Genomic DNA, 19,405 nt, shown 5'->3' with positions numbered 1-19,405 from the left:
CTTCCCTTTCATGCCTCGTTAGCTCTCGCTCCTTGGCATTGTTATTGTCAGGCCGTCCCTGTGATCGTGGCTTCACCTTGGATTGAGATTTAATTTTAGTCTTTTATTGACCAGGGCGCAATGAAAAAGGTTCAAACAACAGATGCTCGTAGTCAAACTCATTAGCATAATTATCTACGGCCATAAAATTAGTGCACCTGGTTTCATATTGGAGCCGCTGATCCTTTTGTTGCTCAGCTTCTCAGCCAAAAGTCGGCAGAATACTGTTACAATGAGCAGTTACTTTGGAGAGCTGACCAGCTGCCATTGGCGATAGAGCAGTGTACAATGGCTGGCTCTTTGGCTGAGCTGGGCTTGGTAACAGAGCTAAACTCAATGTTGCCAACACTGCAAAATCACAAGGTAGACACAAAATGCTGGAGTAACTCAGCGGGTCAGGCAGCGTCTCAGGAGTGAAGGAATGGGTGATGTTTCGGGTCGAGACCCTTCTTCAGAAGATGGGAAAGTATAGGTATGTACTTGATCGTCAGCGTGGAACTGATAGTCTGAAGGGCCTGATTCCATGTTCTCTGACTCTAGGATAATCAGACTAAATATTGAGTGCAGACAGAACTAGGGGTACTCATTCTAAAATCCCTGAAGATGGCAGGGTAAGTCGATAAAATATCCGAAAAGGCACATTGATGTCTTCTGCCCCGACTCTGAGACAGAGACTATAAGGTCAGGGCTGGCATGCTACCACAGTTTTGGACCACAGTTGGAATAGTGTCTGCAGTTTTGTTCACATTGCAGGATTTAATAGCACAGGAGAGGGTGCAAAGGGTGTTTGCAAAGATATTTCCAAAAAGGTTTGTCGTGAATAAAGATTCATATTTTCCCTGGAAGCAAAGAGCTGAAGAGAGATTTAAGGAAAGTCGAAGCAGAATAAACAGAATGATTTTATTTTTCGCAGCGAAGTGGTTGGTCTGGAAGGCGACTCCGGACTGAAAAGCAGCCACGGCCAGACATAAAAACGGCTTTTTTTTCCGCGAGTAGTAGCTCTACTCAATAACCAAAAGCCTGTCGTCTCTTTTTGCTCTAGTTTATTTCACTCACATGTTTAAACTGTAATCTTGTATTCTTAATGTTTTAAGTTTTATTCTTAATTGGCCTGCTGAGCCGGATGGTCACAACACACAGTGATCCGGCACAGATCTACTTGCACTTTATTCTGTCTTAAAACTTTACAATTTGTTTCGTTGGGTTGTTGTTGTTTAAATTAATACTGACTAGCTAATTAAATTATTGCATCGTATGGGAGGCGCATACCCAATCTTGTTGTACCCCTGTACAATGACAATAAAGATATATTGTATTGTATTGTATTATATTGTATGTTCGTGTTGTTACTTGCGAGTGGAACACCAAGGCACATTCCTTGTATGTGTACATACTTGGCCAATAAACTTATTCATTCATTCATTCATTCATTAATTCATTCATTCATTCATTCATTCATTCATTCATTCATTCAATAACTAAGGGGCATGGATTTAAGATAATAGAATGTTTAGAGGGGACTTGAGAAACTGTCCAAAGGTTATTGGGGGAGGAATCTGGAAATCATTGTGTGAAAGAGTTGTGGAGGTGAAAACGCCATTAAAAATGGCCAGAATATCCAATTCTATTTTAACATAACCAACAAAAAAACAATGCCAGAAAGTGGGATTCATATCTTTTCAGCTAGGATGGCCATAAGCATCTGAGGACTTTCCTTGTCCTAATACTTCTGTTCTACATTAGTCTTAACCACTTAATGATAAAATAACTTGCACCTACAATTGTCTTCATCACGTCAGTCTTCTGAAGTACTTCAGGCTTGATGAGATATTTTCTAAAGTACGATCACAAATACAAGGAGTCAATTAAATTACACAGAGCCATAAGGTAATGACTAAGCAATAGCTGTTTTTTTGCTGAGGAGTGCTATCAGTCCAGAACCTCTGTGCTGGAATGAATATGCTTTGCTTTCTAATTTTGCTGCTATTTATAACAGTTAAAAAAACGGTCAAAAAAACTGCAAAATCCAGTGATAAATATCAGTCACAAATGTGCGGAAAATGTAGCTGTTCTTCAAAACACAGCTAAAGGACCCTTTAATCGGGAGCTTTTCTTTAGAGTTACTCTGTAGCACTTCCTAGCGTGTAGCAGTTTCTCTCTATGGCATTGTAATGTCCAGCTGGTCTTTACACTCAAGTCTTTGGCCTGAGACCTGAAACCTCATCCCTTCTGATTCAGCAGTAAGTCTGCTATCATTAAGCTATGACTGCCATTTGGGACAGATTGAGCACTTAATTATATATTTAGTGAGCGAAATGCCACACACAAATGGAATCATAAATTAACAGCACCCATTAATTGTGTGAATCTATCTTAGAGATGAATTACAGTGCCCAAAATATATACTGCCTAATCATTTCATGCAATATTGCAGAATTACCATGATCTTCTTAGGCAGTTCCGCGGTGTTGCAAATGACTTGCAGCCTCTCTACTTCTGAGAGTGGAAGATGTCTATGTGTTAAATAGAGTAGATGTTGAAACCACCTACCACTCAAGCATGACTGAGTGTGGTCTTGGTCCAAAATGGTTGGAGATTTAGCACACATTTACACACACAAATCATACAAATACCCTCTCCCTCTCTCTCTTTCTCTCTCTCTCTCTCTCCTTCCCCTGCAAACACACACCCACCCCCATAACCCCCCGAAGTACACTTAATGGCTGATAACACGCATATTGATGGACACAAGCACATAGGATTGGATCCTTTTCCTGGCTTTGTTGAACGGTCTGAAGTTACTATTTTATTGAGTTCTGCAATGCTGGGAGTAGCATATGGCATTCCAAGGGATTATTTAGTGAATGTCATCATGGCAATCTGTACGGTGAAAGCTTCTGCGAATGCGAACAACTTTGATTGTAAAAGGCTTCATTGCCAAACACTCACTCCAGATTTTCATGCTAATGACTCATCTGCTACCCAGATGTCCTCTCGTCAGACAGTTGTCCATAATTACCTCAGTGTTTCGCCTATTCCTGCCACTGTTACACTGAAAGATCATGCACATTAATGGGCATAAGTGGAACAAGAGCAAACCAGGCACTGTTATTACCCACAACAACTTCACGGAGGTCAAGCGCACACAATTAAAATGGAAGCGTTGCACAGTCCATGAACCAGGAATGCAGTGTAACATTTATTTTCATATGTTTGGAGGTGGATTAAATGAAAATTGAAGAATTTTTGCTTTTAGATCAAAACCCAGATGCACCTTTTTGTCCTTCAATGAATTAGTAAACCACATGATAGTTAGGAGATGTCTTGAGAAAACTTTGGGACCTGTCTATAACCACAATATTTGGGTGACATATTCATAAGTTCATAAGTAATCAGAGCAGAATTAGGCCATTCAACCCATCAAGTCTACACCGCCATTCAATCATGGCTGAGCCACCTTCCCCCTCTCAGGAATTCTCCTGCCTTCACCACATAACCCGAAACTCATACCATTCAAGAATCTATCCATCTCTGTCTTAAAAAAACAATTGACTTGGCCTCCACAGCCTTCTGTGGCAATTAATTCACAGATTCACCACTATCAAACTAAATAAATTGTTCCTCATCGCCTTCCTAAAGGAATGCCCTTTAATTCTGAGGCTATGACCAGTGATATTGTTGTGTTTACTGCCCGCGGTCTAGGCTGAAGCTCAAGGGTGATCGCGCTTTTGCGGTTGCCGCTCCTAGACTGTGGAACAGCATCCCTCTCCCCATCAGAACTGCCCCCTCCATCGACTCTTTTAAGTCCAGGCTCAAAACCTATTTCTACTCCCTAGCATTTGAGGCCCTCTGAGGGGGCGCTGTGAACTGTTTATGTATGTGCTGTTATGTTTTTGTGCCATTGTATGTTCGTTCTTAGTACCTGAACTGATGTACAGCACTTTGGTCAACATGGGTTGTTTTTAAATGTGCTATACAAATAAAATTGACTTGACTTGATCTGCAAACTGAATGCCTCATTTGGTTCTGGAATATTTACCCATGAGACTGTTCCTGTTCACACAAACCATCTTCATTATATTTAACAAATACCATGACATTCCTGCTTCGCCACCACAGGACTCCAGGAAAACGGGAGTGCAAATTGGATTACTGAATTTTGCAGCTTTGGATGACAAGAACAAGCAGCTAAAACTTGTTGAGAAATACCAGCAGTCCTACAGTAGTTCTATGGGTGGCCAATGTCTATGAACTCTATGAGTGCATATCCAAAAGCAAAAATCACAAACATGTTGACAGATTGTAATGGGTAAATCTGTCAGTGGGTTTCATCACTGCAAGGATAAAAGGGAAAAGTCAAAAAGGAAAAAGAAGCATATGTAAGATTTAGGAAAATAAAATCAGACAGTACCTTCAAGGAATATAAAGAAAGCAGGAAAGAACAAGTAGGGAATTTGGTAGGCCAAAAGAGGACATGGAACGTCCTTGCTAAATAGGATTGAAGAGAATCTTTGAGGTATTTTATACATACTTTGAAAACAAGAGGGCAAGTGTCAAGTGTTGCACTTTGGATGTGACAATAGAGTAATTGCAGGACCCTTAATAGCACTGAAGAAGAGGGATCTTGTTGAAGTCCATTACTCCCTGACAGTAGCAACAGAAGTAGATTGGTAAAAAGGTGTATAGTATGCTCAAAGGATTCAGTATAAGAGTCAGGAAGTGATGTTGTAGCTTTATAAAAGTTTGCTTAGGCCACGTTTAGAGTAATGTGTGCAGTTCTGGTTGTCCCATTACAGGAAGCATGTGGAGGTTTTGGAGGGGGTGCAGTAGAAGTTTACCAGAATGCTGTTTGGATTTGAAGTTATTGGTTATAAGGAGGGCCTGGACAATTTTAGCTTCTTTTCACTGGAGCACCATAGGCTGAGGAGAGACCTGATGGAAATTTATAAAATTGTGAAAGCCTTAGATTGGAGAAACAATCCAAGTCTATTTCTCAGGGTGGAATGTCAAATATAAGTGATGTAGCTTTGAGGTAAGAGGGGAAAAGTTTAAAGAAGCTGAGCAGCCCAAGTTGTTTTTCTCAGAGAGGTGCTTGGAAATCGTGGTGAAAACAAATACGATAGTGGCATTTGAAAAACTTTTAGACAGGCAAATGAATGTGCAGGAAATGAGGGCTATGGATCACCAGCAAGTAGAAGGGAACAGTTTAATTTGTCATCATGTTCCGCACAAGGATCATGGGCCAAAAGTCTGTTTCTGTGCTGTGCTGTTCCTAGTTGTAGGTTCTATGTGGTTAGTGCAATAAAGTGATAGTGAAGTAAATGGTCAGCCATGACTTTACCAAATAGCAGAACAGACACAAGAGGCTGAATGGCCTGCTCCTTGATCTATCACTGTATATCCAAACAATATGGGCATGCAATGGGCTCCAATTAATAACAGCCAACTCACAGCTCTGCACAAGACCGCAAGAAATTGCAGATATATGTAGCCCTGTACATCACAGACCAGACTTCCCACCATTGATTCCATCTACATGTCAAAGTGCTTTGGGAAAATTAGCAAACATAATCACATATTCTGCACCTCCCCTTTTGCCATATCCATTGGATTTGAGTTTGACTTAATTTTGTTTATGTATACTATTATCTGATCTGATGGGATAGCCTGCAAAGCCATGCTTTTCACAGTACCTCGGTACATGTGACAATAATACACCAAAAACCACTCTGCACTGATTGGCATTCCATAAAACAAGGAGAGATTTTTTAAAGATGTGGCTCTAATCTACATCTCACTTTGCTGCAGACACCTGCTATGAGTGCCTGTTTTCTATTTGCACATAAACACAGGTGAAGTTCAATATTAATTAGGTTTGGAGGACACAAACGTTGGTTATTCAGTAGTAATTCAGACTTAACATTAGAGTTAGCCTTTTGCTGCTGAGTTTTCAAAGCACATAGACCTCTCCTGTATGAAACCTGTCAATGAATGTAACTATGGAGATTTTATTTATTCTGACAAAATTGAGATCAGTTTTAAAATACAATCCAGGTTAATCTGAGGAATTGGCCTTCCTAGACATCTGTGGACAGTTTTTCAGTATTGTTGAGTTCTACAACTATCATGCCAATACCATGACAGGTTCATCTTCACTTCATGGAGTTCAGATGGTGAAGAACAATGCATCTGCTGAGAAGTACTGCAGTTACTGTTGGGCACTTTAACACTATCCCAACACCAATATAATCACAATAGTATGGTACCAGATCAAACAAAAAGAAATTCTGGTCCTAATTTACACTTTTAGGGAGGGACACATTTTCTGCCTCGTCCTGCACAGAGTGGAAATGTTGTCACTGGCGTGAAACAGCCAATTGATCAGCTTCCACAAAGAGAAGGGGAGGTCTGGGGTAGAAATTCATTCTCTGTGATGCTCGCTAGCTGAGTGATCCAGTGACATTGCCATTTGAATTCTGCTCTGAAAATTTGATAGAAACACATTTTAGAAACTGAATGCAATGCATAAAGTTCACTACTTAACATGTGTATGAAAGAACTGCAGAGCAGACGAGATGCTGCCTGTCCCGCTGAGTAGAAAATGTCCTCCAGCATTTTGAGTCTATCTTTACTACATAACGTAATTGCTGGTACATTACAAGACAAATTTCTAAATTCTTTGGATTATGCAAATTTCAAGTTGGCTCTGACCAAATGAATATAGTTACCACATCCTCTGACAGCAAACCTGGTGGCTGTAAGAATCATTGTCCTGCGATATGGGTCAGTGTAAATTCCGATCTCAGACACAGAATGTTAGTTTGGTATTGAATAACCGGCTTCTTCTCAAACCCGGTATGCAGAAGAATAAAGCAGCGTTGCTGGTAATTATGCTGGATATGCAGTAAAAAAAACAATAAGTAAAGCCATCCAGCACAGTCAGGAGGAGTTCTCAGAGCAATTTGTGATGCCTGTGCCATAAATAGGAGAAACACTAATCATCTTTTGCTCCCTGAACAGAGATAAGTATTGAGTGGTACCGTTAAACCACGCATATTAAGTATTACTTGCAAATGTCAGCATCGCTAATGTTTAAGTAGGTCAACAAAATTATCTCCATTGAGGACATTGGCCTAACTCTCTGTTTACAGCAGGTTTAACGTTGTCAGTGCTGGATCCATTATGTTATTGAATAGACAACTGTGCCAACTAGATTTCATGATAAACAGCGGTGTTTAACTACCAAAATGAATAACATTTTTCACAGCAGTTAATCACCACATTGGCAACGCTCCACTCACTATCAATTATCGTTACCATGTGATAAGCAACAGGGGGGTGCAGTGTTAGATTTTCAAAGAAGGACAAAGTTCAAATGAACAGCACAGCATGATCGTGTTGGATTGGAGAATCACGACACACACATTACTGTTTTACAACAAACCGAGGTTCACTGGAACACTTAGTCTATAATAGAATCTAAATCCTCAACATGTACACACAAACACAGACATCAATATACTAAAACTCTCGTTTGTTTGTTTGTTTGTTTGTTCCTGAACTACAGCCAAAATGGTACACGATAGCGCAACAATTTTAGGCCCACCTTACTCACTGTTGTCCCTTTGGTGCTAATGGGAGAAGTTTCATTGAAATTGCTGTTATATTTTTAAAGTTATTCACATTTTAAAGTTTAAATCTATCTCTTAGGGAGGGAGGGAGGGGGGGAAGGGGTAGGAGGGGATAAGGGGGGTTGAGGGGAATGGAGTGGGAGGGGAAGGTTAAAGGGGGAGGGGAAGAGAGGGCAGGGGAGGTTGCAGGGGAGGGAGGGGGAGGGAGGGGGATTGGAGGGGGGTGGGGGAGGGGGTGGAGGGAGGGAGGTGGAGGGGGGGAGAGGGAGAATGGGGGATAAGGGGTATTGAGGGGGATGGAGTAGGGGGAGGGAGAGGGGGAGGGGAGAGGGGAGGGGGAGGGGAAGGGAGGTGAGAGGGGAGGGGGAGGGGAGAGGGGAGGGGAAGGGGAAGGGAGGGGAGAGGTGAGTGAGGGGGAGGGAGGGAGGGAGGGAGGGAGGGAGGGAGGGAGGGAGGGAGGGAGGGAGGGAGGGAGGGAGGGAGGGAGGGAGGGAGGGAGGGAGGGAGGGAGGGAGGGAGGGAGGGAGGGAGGGAGGGAGGGAGGGAGGAGGGAGGAGGGAGGAGGGAGGTGAGGGAGAAAGGGGAGAAAGGGGAGAAAGGGGAGAAAAGGGAGAAAGAGAGAAAGAGAGAAAGAGAGAAAGAAAGAAAGAAAGAAAGAAAGAAAGAAAGAAAGAAAGAAAGAAAGAAAGAAAGAAAGAAAGGAAGGTGAGGAGAGAGTGGGGGGGGAGAGGGTACTGCACCAATGCAGGAAAGGTTTGGGCCCAACGGGTCCATCTGGCCTACTACACACACACACACACATACATATATACACTCACATAAATACATATGCATATACATTTCTGCATATATACGTATATACACATACACACTCACATATATACACATAGACATATATATATTTGTATATTTATCTATAGATACAGTAGATATATATTTATGTACACAGATGCCTCTCTGAGATGCAAGAACTGAGATTGATCAGTAGATTATTTCAAAGCTTATGGTTGATATATCAGTCAGAGATGTTTGAATCTCATAAGATAAAGCAGCAGAAATTGGCCATTCAGCCCATCGAGTATACTCTGCCATTCAATCATGGCTGATCTATCTTTCCCTCTCAACCACATACTCTTGCCATCTCACTGTAACTTTTGACGCTCTTCCTAAGCACGAATCTACCAATCTCCGATTTTAAAATATCCAATGTCTTGGCCTCCACAGCCATCCATGGCAAAGGATTCCACAGATTCACCACTCCCTGACCAAAGATATTTGTAATCCCCATTCTGAAGGTATGTCCTTTTATTGTGAGTTTGTGCCCTCTGGCTCTACACTCTCCTTTTAATTGAAGCATCCTTTCCACGTTCACTCTATCAAGGCCTTTCATTAAACTAGGTTTCAATGAGATCCCCCATCATCATAAGTTTTGATGAGGAATTAAACAGCTAAAATGCTCTGCACTCTTCCAAATATTGTCCCTCCTTCTCAGTCTCAAAATCCTTGCTTCACTCTCATTGCTTTGTTGTGATTGATAGTGTCATTAAATATCTTCAAAGGCCTCCAAATTTGCATATCAAAAGTGATGCTAAACAATAAGGATGTTAAAATGACAACAGAAAAGCTGGTTTGCACAACTTTGAAAAAAGAAATTTTTTTTGAGCAGTAAATGGACACTAAATTTATGTGACAGATTCACACTGGTTTATTCACTTTGTAATCACACCAGCAAATTGATGAAGAAGTACAGGACCTTCTCTTGCCTCCAGTCAAACTGGAGCCATCAGTAATTCTTCAGAAATATGACTTAAATGACAAACAGAAATACAACCCATGGTGCCATCACTTGCACAGCTCTGTGTCGGAAGGAACTGCAAATGTTGGCTTAAACTGAAGATAGACACAAAAAGCTGGAGTAACTCAACAGGTCAGACAGCGTCTCTGGAGAAAAGGAACAGGTGATGTTTCGGATCGAGACCCTTCTTCATGTCTCGACCCAAAAAGTCACCTATTCCTTATCTCCCGAGATGCTGTCTGAGCCGCTGAGTTACTCCAGCTTTTTGTGCCTCCAGGTATCTTGCACTACTCTGCCAGGTACTGTGCTTTTGGAATTGGTCATTTTACTACTGTTTGGTAAAGGCCCTTTTGTCTTGTGGATTTTAAATGCAAATCTCTTTCTCTCATTGTTCTTCAGTGAATGAATCAATTGGTGACTTGGAACTCAGCGTCCAAAACCGCCAATGTCGGGGAGTTATCTGCAAACTGCAGTTCGGCGACAGAGGTTGCAGTGGCCTTGTTTCTGAAGTGAAGACAATGCTCGCTGAACAATTTCCCTTTTATCCGAGAGATTTCCTCCACTCTAGCTGGAAGCTTGGCAAAGGTGAATGATTGCCCTGAGAAGATGTCAGACCATTGATGCAACCATGCTTGACTCCAGTCTAGAAAGAAATTGGGTTAAGGTTAGGGAGGATAAAATTGAGGCAGACCATAGTGGCAGCTTTCCCTGTGCTGGCAGTATGAAATTGTCTCACTGGGACAGCGCCCCCTCCCTCAGAAGCCGCTCTGATCCCTGTTACTGGCAGACAGGCCGGGAGAAGCCAATCCCCAGCATCATTGGGAACAACTGGGTCAAATTAGTCATATTGATTTTCCCATTCAAACCTTGTCAGCTTACTCCCTATAAAACCCAGGCATTCTGGAGAGAGGGAAGTGAGATGCCTCCCTGCTAGCATAGTTCCCCTGTTGCAGGTTCGAGGAAGACTGAACCACTGGAACAAACCTGATGCCACCTTGTGGTCCAAACTGAGCTGCTGGGAAGAAGCCCTAGACAGCCAGTGCCTCTACTGAGACTAAGGCTGAGTTGCCGGGGCAAGCCTGAGCTGCCACAGACAACCAGGGACTGTGCCCACATATGGCAGTATGAAATTGGGTGTATTTCCTTTCCAAGCATTGGCCATGATTACAGCTTTGTTGCAGTCCCTAGGCATGCCTTCTTTGTCCAGCGCAGGGAGGCAATGGTTATGACTCGGTGACTGAAGTTCTTTCTCAACTGGCATTTATAATTGGTCGGAGATATGGCAATGTTGGACTATGTAGCATGCTGTGCAATGGCAATACTGCCATGGATGGAACACTCACATAAAGGAGAGCATCACAATGAAGGGATCTTCTAAGGACTATTTCCAGTAAGCAATTCCAGTGCCGTTGTTAAATTCTCTTTCATTGATGGCTCTGGGCCTTGTGAGCTTATGGATATACACTCTGCAAATGGCCTTAAATGTGCTGAAGAACCGATTGTACATCACGGTCGCTGTTGAGTTGCTGAATCTTCAGCATTCCTTCCACCCACCTTGAATTCGCAGTTTTTCTGTTGGATCTCAGCCTTCAGAGTTGTACCTTCGGGGCACCACATTGGCACAGCTGGTAAAGCCACTGGCTCACAGCACCAGAGATGTTGGTTCCATCCAGACCTTTGGCAAGCCTGTATGGCATTTACATGCTCTTCCTGAGAAGGTTTTCTTCCCAAGCCCAAAGATGTGAGTAGTTAAATTGGCCGCAGTAATTGCTGCAACTCTGTAGGTGATGTGGCGTCGGGGATGACACCAAGTCCATCATTGACCACACCGACACTCCCAGTAAGGTGAACTCGTGTAGATATTTTATTTACAGTGACAAGAGAGTCTAGGATTGTATGGGGAATTGTCTGGTGTCGTCAGAGTGCATGCAAGGTGCAATGGGTTGTCCTGGCAGCTCGGTCCTGATCTCAAAGGAGGAGGCATGGCAATGTCAGGCTCCTTCCTGCAGTTCACCCGTGCCTCAAGAAGAGGTGCTGGCAGTCCCAGGCTTTTCCAGGTAGCTCAGCTTTGGGGCTTGAACAGGCAGAGCTGGCAGTCTCTGGATTATCCTAGAGGCGGCTCAGTCTTTGCCTCTGTGTGGGCACAGTCCCTTGTTGTCTGTGGCAGGAGGAGGCACTGGCATCTCAGGCTTGCCACGGCAACTCAGCCTTAGCCTCAGTAGAGGCACTGGCTGTCTTGGGCTTCATCCCAGCAGCTCAGTATGGACCACAAGGTGGCATCAGGTTTGTTCCAGTGGTTCAGAGTTCCTCGAACCTGCAACAGGGGAACTATGCTAGCAGGGAGACATCTCACTTCCCTCTCTCCAGAAAGCCTGGGTTTTATAGGGAGTAAGCTGACAAGGTTTGAATGGGAAAATCAATATCAACTAATTTCACCCAGTTGTTACCAATGATGCTGGGCATTGGCTTCTCCTGGCCTGTCTGCCAGTGACAGGGATCAGAGCGGCTTCTGAGGGAAGGGGCACTGTCCCAGTGAGCAGAATAATCTGGGGAAACTTGATAAGAATATGGGGAGATTATAAAAATGGTATTAATGTAGGATTGGTGGAAATGGGTGGTTGATCGTCAGTGCAGACTTGGTGGGACAAGGGGCCTGTTTCTGTACTGTGTCTCTGACTCAATCTGACTATTTTCTTTCAAGAGTTTCCACATTGGGAACACCTTGCATTTGCAACTGGATTTCCTGGTCACTTTCTTCAAACCCGTCACGTATTTTCTGGTAGAGAACTCAGCTGGTAGAGCTGAGTGGCACCAAAGACGCCGGAAGGGAAGAGCCAGGAAACAAGCATCCTTCATCACCAACCCCTTCGACTTCACCAAACAACTGCTCGGGCAGAAGTGCAGTGGGAGTTTGGCTTGCTCTAAGGAGGAGATCGACCGGCACATCCAGACCACCTACAGCGACACCGTCAGGCAGCTGGAGCTGGGCCAGTGCAACATCCTGATAAAACCACCTCCACCCATCAAGGAGTTTGACTGTAGAGAGCCACTCCTGAAAGAGGTCCAGGACGTTGTGAAGAGAGCAAGATCTGGCTCAGCCCCTGGCCCAAGTAGAGTCCCCTACAAGGTCTACAAAAACTGCCCCTTGTTACTGAAACGCTGTGGGAGATCCTGAAAATCATCTGGAGGAGAGGGAAAGTGGCGATTCGCTGCAGGAGTCTGGATCCCAAAGGAAAAAGATTCCAAGAGAATCGACCAGTTCAGGATCATCTCCTTGCTAAACGTTGAAGGCAAGATTTTCTTCAGCATAGTGGTGAGGCGGCTGACCAACTTCCTCTCCAACAATGGCTACATCGACACCTCAGTGCAAAAGGGAGGCGTATCTGGAGTGCCGGGGTGTCTAGAGCACACGGGAGTGGTGACCCAGCTCATCAGAGAAGCCAGGGAGAACAAGGGAAGACCTGACAGTGCTCTGGCTTGACCTGGCCAACACCACGGCTCCATCCCACACAAGCTGATCCAGACAGTCATGGCCAAGCCTCATGTGCCGGGCCAAGTGGCAGATCTCATCCTGGACTATTACAACCAGTTCAGCATGAGAGTCACAGCAGAGGCAGTAACTTCAGAGTGGCACAGGCTGGAGGTTGGGATCATCACAGGCTGTACCATCTCTGTGATCCGTTTTGCCTTTGCGATGAACATGATCGTCAAGTCTGCTGAACCAGAGTGCCGGGGCCCTCGAACCAAGTAAGGAATACGCAAACCACCAATCAGGGCCGGCGAAGTTGTGCTGCAAGCAGAGTCTCGGATCCGCCACAGAGTCCTGGTCGGAGCAGTGACTCGGGAAAGAGCTGGTCTAGGAACCTTCAAAGCCAAGGGGAAGGAGAGGCGCAGGCTGGTCCAGGAGGAAGTGAGGGCAGCGAGGGAGGAGGAGAGGTCTAGCAGAATAGTTGGCTTGAGGTAGCAGGGGGCCTGGACAAGGTGGGAGCAGGCCATGGACTGAAAAGTCACATGGACCTCATGAGCTCTGGCAGGCAGCGTATCAAGTTTCTAGACCAGGCAGTGTACGATGTCCTGCCCAGCCCATCCAACCTCTTCATCTGGGGCAAAGCAAAATCTCCGGATTGTCTGCAATGCTCAGGCAAGGGGACGTTGGAACACATCCTGAGCTGCTGCCCTAAGGCTCTTGGGCAGGGCCGGGACACCTGGCGTCACAACCAGGTTCTGAAACCCATTGCAGAAGCCATCAGCATGGGAATCAGCAGCCTCAGACGAGCACCCCCCCCCCCCCCCCCCCCCCCCCACCACCCAGATGATCATCTTTGTGAAGGCTGGAGTGCAGCTGCCAAGAACCACAGCAGCCAAGAATCCGTCGGGAATCCTGGTGACTGCACAGGACTGGCAGCTTTCTGTAGACCTGGTGAAACAGCTGAAGTTCCCACGGCACATCGCCACGACCACCCTGAGGCCGGACATCCTCCTGGTCTCAGAGGCGACCAAAAACATCGTCTTGTTGGAACTGACAGTGCCGTGGAAGGACCGTCTGGAGGAGGCCCACAAGAGGAAGAAGACCAAGTACAAAGAGCTGGTCATAGACTGCCGTAAGCAGGGCTGGAAGGCAAGGTGTATGCCCATCGAGAATGGCTGTAGAGGTTTTGCAGGGCAATCGCTGTACAAGGCCTATAGTGCACTGGGCATCACCGGAATGGAGAGGAGAAGAGCCATCAAGAACACCACAGAGGCAGCGGAGAAAGCCTGGAGATGATTCCTCTGGATCAGGAGAGGAGGTCCATGGGGAGGAGTGAATGCCACCTGAACACAAGTCATATAAGAAAATAACTGCAGATGCTGGTACAAATCGAAGGTATTTATTCACAAAATGCTGGAGTAACTCAGCAGGTCAGGCAGCATCTCGGGAGAGAAGGAATGGGTGACGTTTTGGGTCGAGACCCTTCTTCAGACTGATGTCAGGGGGGCGGGACAAAGGAAAGATATAGGTGGAGACAGGAAGATAGAGGGAGATCTGGGAAGGAGGAGGGGAAGGGAGGGACAGAGGAACTATCTAAAGTTGGAGAAGTCGATGTTCATATCACTGGGATGCAAGCTGCCCAGGCGAAATATGAGGTGCTGTTCCTCCAATTTCCGGTGGGCCTCACTATGACTATGAACACAAGTCGTGGTCTGATCAACCACGGCTGGATCGCCCTGGCAATGGTGTCTGATGTTGAAAGACCCGAAACACCCAATTAACCCAGGTTACATCACTGATGTGTTCAGGACCAGCAAGAGATGCATTTATCAATCTACACAGGTACCGTAGAGCTGACCCTTTCAACTACATGAATGGCAGAAGGAAATCTAAATGGATCATCTCCTCACTTCATCTGGCAATTCGTAGATTTCTGCAGGTTACTTATAAATCAATGTCAATTGAGCAAACTTCTGAATTGACTAATTTTAATAAAACATACACATGGAACTGTAGGATTATGTTTGCTCCCTTATTACAAGCGAATAATATGATATAGCCTCCAGCGTAGCACAATTCACATATTTCCAATGGGGAGAATATTTCAGCAAGTGTGGGCGGTAGGTTTAAAGTGTTCATTATATTTGTTGGGGGGGCAAATCTTTTGTTAGTCTGAATGGTTAGTGTTTGAATGTTTTCCACTTTAGCTGTCAATTGTCAGTACCTCATGCGCTTATCTTCAACGTGCCATGTTCAAAAGCAAGAAAGGCCTCTCCCAGCAACCGAGTTGAATTCCCCTCATGGCACTGATATAAAGTGAGGACTTGTTTTGCAGGAAATAAGATTTGTGCTTTTGGTTCCAATTGAATCATCCATGTTCTCTGCAGGGAAAAGCCCAGTCGTCGTGTTAACTCGAAGTCATGCCTGGGATGACACTGGTAACACACCTCCCATGTGGATAAACAATCATTTAACTGATATGGACATCATCTGGCAAGATCAAACCAGTTACAGCTTTGGGATTGCTGTTCTCACCTGCAAGTCACTGAATTTACAGAAGCTGTCCAAGGGGGAAATTACTCTTTCTGAGGCAGTGGGATTCAACACAGCTAATTTCACCATCTTTCTGCCATTCCTCCAAGTGGTTCTTAATAATGGAAATGCATGAAAATGCAGATGCTGAAATATTGATTCAAAACACATAGTGCTGGAGGTACTCAGCCAGCTCTACATGCACAGAACCCATCTGTGGAGGGAATGATCAAGCAACATTTCGAATCAAACTTAAGAAGGAACTCGACCTGAAATGTCCCCTCTCCATTCCTCCAAAGATGTGGCCTAACCCACTGAGTTCCCCCAGCACGTTGTGTTTTGGTGCTTGATTAAGGCCAGTTGCATCTCTACTCTGCAGACAGCATGGTGCATCAGTGGCTCCACGCCCATTGTCTGCAAAGGTAGGATAGGCATGTTTCTGCTCCAGAGCTCTTGTTGTGGAAAGATGATGCTGACACTGCTATCTTTAAGAAATACCTTTGAAGTGTATTTGTATCTCAAAACATAATTGTGTATATTGTCTTGTGTAAAATGAGTAAATTCCGTTGAAATTTGTCAGCACAGCCCAAGACTTGGAGGAGGGCTGGTGTTCTTTAATGCCCTGATTGCTGGCTCCTCTACAGCAGGCAAGAGTTTGTAACATCACGATCTTTCCACTCAAGTTTGGGGCTTTACCTTGAATGGGTGTCATCTTCGAATGCAATCAGCAAAACACCCAGCACATTGCAAGCTCTATCACCATGAAGACTAACGAGGCCGCCCTTTGTTAATGATATTGTCCCAGCTTCACACAGCTGGGTGGTGCTACATTGACCTGGTGCTGGGATGTCTATGATGCTAACTAACTCTTATGTTGTACAGTCTCTCATTGAGATGGGTCCCTTTCGGAATGGCAGGCAGTGACCAGTGGGGTACCGCAAGGTTCGGTGCTGGGACCCCAGCTATTTACGATATACATTAATGACTTAGACGAAGGGATTAAAAGTACCATTAGCAAATTTGCAGATGATACTAAGTTGGGGGGTAGTGTGAATTGTGAGGAAGATGCAATAAGGCTGCAGGGTGACCTGGACAGGTTGTGTGAGTGGGCGGATACATGGCAGATGCAGTTTAATGTAGATAAGTGTGAGGTTATTCACTTTGGAAGTAAGAATAGAAAGGCAGATTATTATCTGAATGGTGTCAAGTTAGGAGGAGGGGGAGTTCAACGAGATCTGGGTGTCCTAGTGCATCAGTCAATGAAAGGAAGCATGCAGGTTCAGCAGGCAGTGAAGAAAGCCAATGGAATGTTGGCCTTCGTAACAAGAGGAGTTGAGTATAGGAGCAAAGAGGTCCTTCTACAGTTGTACCGGGCCCTGGTGAGACCGCACCTGGAGTACTGTGTGCAGTTTTGGTCTCCAAATTTGAGGAAGGATATTCTTGCTATGGAGGGCGTGCAGCGTAGGTTCACTAGATTAATTCCCGGAATGGCGGGACTGTCGTATGTTGAAAGGCTGGAGCGATTGGGCTTGTATACACTGGAATTTAGAAGGATGAGGGGGGATCTTATTGAAACATATAAGATAATTAGGGGATTGGACACATTAGAGGCAGATAACATGTTCCCAATGTTGGGGGAGTCCAGAACAAGGGGCCACAGTTTGAGAATAAGGGGTAGGCCATTTAGAACGGAGATGAGGAAGAACTTTTTCAGTCAGAGGGTAGTGAAGGTGTGGAATTCTCTGCCTCAGAAGGCAGTGGAGGCCAGTTCGTTGGATGCTTTCAAGAGAGAGCTGGATAGAGCTCTTAAGGATAGCGGAGTGAGGGGGTATGGGGAGAAGGCAGGAATGGGGTACTGATTGATAGTGATCAGCCATGATCGCATTGAATGGCGGTGCTGGCTCGAAGGGCTGAATGGCCTACTCCTGCACCTATTGTCTATTGTCTATTGTCTATTGAGATATAAAGGGCAATTTGTTTTTTTAATTAACATCGATTATCATCCCTTCCTTTACAGTCTCTTTATCTCTCCCACTCCCACTCCCGAACATCTTTATTGCTATACATTTCCTTTTTCAGTGAAGTAATTGCAATTACCAACTAATGGTTATCAAACAGGTTTGGGGTTGGATTGTACTGAGAAATAGTAGGTGGTTCCCCAGTAAATTGCTGCATAGCTCCAGTATGTGGACCAGCCGATTTAAGACTTAACTGCTTCTACATTACAGTACAGGGCGAAAGAGCATGTTGGAAACCAGAAGCAAGTGCATCTGACTTTTTAGTTCATTCTTGAGTTATCCACCATGTTCAACGGCGTTCCTGAAACAAGGGGCTGAATGCACTTTGTACTGTATCTGGCCTTTAACCTATTGTATATTATGGTCATTGGTAATGCTTCATACCTGGTCCCGTTCATCTAAATAATGTCACTGACCTTCGTTAAAAGGCATGTAATAGTTGTGTTTGGCACATGAATTAATCTTGATGTGATTATTTAAACAAACCTATTTAAACATATCAGGCAGTCATGTATTTATTTTTATTGAGAATTTTAAAATTATTGTGATGATTTAAATATTATAAAAAGGACTTTGAGTTGTGAGTTGTCAGAAGTTTGTCATGTGTGAGGTCCATGAGTGAGGGTGAGGTGGACATAGTCAGAATTAGCAGGACTGCCCCACCTTACAGATTAACTGTCGCAGTGAGGTAGACAGAAAATCAGAACATGTTGGTGAGCATCAGGGCAAGTCCAGCCATTGGCAGTGCAATCGATAGAACAGTCTCATTTTATACATGTGAAAGGTGTGGGGATCATTAGAAGGTCATGAAGGCTTATCCCATACTTAGAAACATAGAAAAAAAGAAAGTAGGTGCAGGAATTGGTCATTCGGCCCTTCGAGCCAGCACCACCATTCAATATGATCATGGCTGATCATCCAGAATCAGTACCCTGTTCCTGCCTTTTCCTCAAACCCCTTGATTCCGTTAGCCTTAAGAGCTATATCTAACTCTCTTTTGAATACATCACACAAACTATCACAGAAGCAGTCTGGCAGCCAAAATGGAGCCTGCTCAGTTTGTGGTTATGCCACTAAGCCGCTTTTGGTGAAAGACACTAAAGTTCTCCTCCCAAACTGCAATCTACGTTTTTGCTGTTTTCAGCGTCTTTCCCAGATGCTGCTTACCAAGGAGAAACAGTGATACATCAGCTGTGGGAGTATGGTGGTTCATAAAGGGATTGAGCTTTCTTTATCTGTGTCTGGCCTGAGGGCATGTGAATTCATGCATCTGGAGTTAACAATGAGGAATCACAATGCAATTTAGTTTAGCTTAGTTTATTTTCATGTGTACTGAAGTACAGGGAAAAGCTTTTGTTGCATGCCAATTCCTAACACATGCCATATCTTCAAGGATTGTAATGAAAAGGAGCTACACCAAGTTCAAGGGGAGAAGAGGAAAGTTAAACAAACTATATCTTGGGCTGTGAACATTGTGAGCAACAGTACAATTTATGAAAGGAATACGTTCCTGGAAAACGTTTTGTCAAGCAAAATTGCAGAAATCCAAAAGTTTGATTGACATGCACTGTGGGTATTTTGCTAACATTTGTTGTTGCACAGAGATTGGTGTGTTAGAGGGGAAAAACAGCTTCATAAATCAGCTTCATAATCCCAGGGTTAGTGGCGTTAAAGAATATATTGCTGAATGTGAACATTTAGAAAATGAGGAATATCTATTTCAATCTAATCAATGGTTAATGACAAATGTTTGATCTATTACGACATGAATGTGATAATGTTTTTTGCTTTGAAGGCACATTGGTTTAGTAAGTGGCTTGGAGATGCTACAAGAATAAACCTCAAAATAGTTAAGAATAACTATTAAATCAGTGTTTCTTCTTCTTCTTCTCAATAAAGGATCAGGAGTCATGCTGTAAAT

The 19,405-nt window shown here is 44.2% G+C and overlaps 1 protein-coding gene and 1 pseudogene across 3 annotated transcripts in view; one reads left to right on the top strand and one right to left on the bottom strand.

Annotated features, from left to right (window-relative positions):
- Window positions 1–19,405, bottom strand: part of lingo2 (leucine rich repeat and Ig domain containing 2) — a 535,791-nt gene that overhangs the window by 292,024 nt on the left and 224,362 nt on the right. The window lies entirely within an intron of this gene.
- Window positions 6,819–14,230, top strand: LOC144592232 (uncharacterized; annotated as a pseudogene).

This window comes from Rhinoraja longicauda, chromosome 3 (genome assembly GCF_053455715.1).
Source record: "Rhinoraja longicauda isolate Sanriku21f chromosome 3, sRhiLon1.1, whole genome shotgun sequence".
NCBI classification, from domain to species: domain Eukaryota; kingdom Metazoa; phylum Chordata; class Chondrichthyes; order Rajiformes; family Arhynchobatidae; genus Rhinoraja; species Rhinoraja longicauda.
Note: the sequence above shows the minus strand (reverse complement) of the source record. Positions and strands in the feature narration are given on the sequence as shown.